This window comes from Eschscholzia californica, unplaced genomic scaffold (assembly GCF_041429995.1).
Source record: "Eschscholzia californica isolate CP2 unplaced genomic scaffold, dmEscCali1.0.p SCAF_4, whole genome shotgun sequence".
NCBI classification, from domain to species: domain Eukaryota; kingdom Viridiplantae; phylum Streptophyta; class Magnoliopsida; order Ranunculales; family Papaveraceae; genus Eschscholzia; species Eschscholzia californica.
Window position 1 is genome coordinate 28,570,493 of NW_028238461.1, and position 1,941 is coordinate 28,572,433.

Below are 1,941 nucleotides of genomic sequence, written 5' to 3' on the forward strand. Positions count from 1 at the left end.
GACACCAGCTCACTGTACTGCGGAAGAAGTGGCCTTCTTGTTCTTAAAGCATGTTGTGAAGTATTGGGGAGTGCCTCAGACTATTATCAGCGACCGTGATTCAAGATTTACAGGGCGGTTTTGGACCGAGCTCATGAAACTCTTAGGATCGCAGCTGAACTTCTCAACGAGCAATCATCCGCAGTCAGACGGCCAGACGGAGCGTTTCAACGCTCTTCTTGAGGAATATCTTAGGCACTTTGTTCGTGCCAACCAGAAGAATTGGGTGAATCTACTGGATGTAGCTCAGTTCTGCTTCAACTTGCAGGAGAGTTCCTCAACCTGCAAGACACCTTTTGAACTGGTAACAGGGCAGCAACCGTTAACTCCCCACACGGTTGAAACAGGTTATACAGGTACCAGCCCACGGGCATTCACGTTTGCTAAGGAGTGGCAACGAACAGCAGAAATAGCCAAAGCTCACTTGGAGAAAGCTGCTGAACGCATGAAGAAGTTCGCGGATGACAAGCGAAGACCACACAACTTCAAAGTAGGTGACTTGGTGCTTGTCAAGATCAACAGGGATACATCTAGGTTCGTGAAGAAGCTACATCAAAACTTGGTGAGACGGTACGATGGTCCTTTTCCTATCATTCCTCGGGTCGGGAAGGTCTCTTTCAAAGTACAACTCCCAAGATGGATGAAGCACCATCACCCTGTATTCCATGCCAGCAACTTAAAGCCGTTCAACCAGGATCAGGAGGATCCCCAACGTGCCAACCAACAAAGATCAAATCCGAGGCCGGAGCTCCAGCCAACCAAGGAGGTAGAAAAGATAGTTGCTGATCGTCTTGCTCAAGCTCATCACAATGCACCACCAGAGCTCGAGTACTTAGTGAAGTGGAGGAACCTGCCAGATGCCGAAGCCAGTTGGGAACGCGCCAGCTCCTTGTTAGACCATGCCGACAAGATCGTGGAGTACTTGGCAGCGAAGTCGTCGAGGACGGCGACATAACAAGTGGGGGAGTCTGTCACGGCCATCTTGTCAAGCCATGTTGGTATTGCCGATGGCCCGTGTCTTTTTGCTATTTTGATGCATTGTAATATGTCTAGCATATGCCTTAGGCTATCTTGGCATATGTCTCATGCATTTAGGAAGGTGCCTCTTGTATATAGTAGCTTCCTTAGAGAATACCCTTGGCACGGGGACATAGATGTCATTTAGGCCAAACAAAGGAGTATGCCTGGTGAAAATATTGATGTTTCCTTGTAAAATTAGGCTAAACGGTTATTTGACACTATGTAGGGGAGTGGATGGTAAGCTTTGAGTGGAAGACCCCTACCTTCCAAATAGTGGGCAACCAAAGAGCCGGAAGCTTCCCTAGCCTTTAGGAAGCTTACATAGTCATATGCTTGTTGTAATTTGTAGCTTTCAACTTACCATCAATAAAATCTTGTTGCTTTCAATTGTAGCTACCCAATATACTTGTACCCATCTCTTGTAATATTACTTTTGTTAGGCTGACTTGTACCTAGAGTGCGCACAAGTGCCGCACGACACCTTCCGAAGAAGTAGGGTCGTGACACTAGGCCGTCCCGTGCTATACCCGAGCCGGTAGCTGCTGTTCCGAGCTTGTCCGAGCTGCAGCCGCGTCCGTGAGTGAAGTCCGAGTTGCAGCCCGAGCTCGCGATTTGCAGCTGCTTCCTTGCTGTCCGCGCGTGCTGCTGCTGCTGGAAGCTTCCTCCCGAGCTCGGGAAGCTTCCCGAGCAGCAGCTCTGTCCCGTGTAGCAGCTCCCGTGCTACTCTTGTTCCGGCCAAGCTTAGGCCGGCCTAGGTGATGGCCGGCCAAGCTTGGCCGGCTCCCTCTTCTTCTCTCTTTAACCAAACTCTTGCACTTGAAGAACACCAAACCCTAGCCTCTTGCCTCTTCCTCTCTCTCTCTTACTTGGTATGTGAATGAT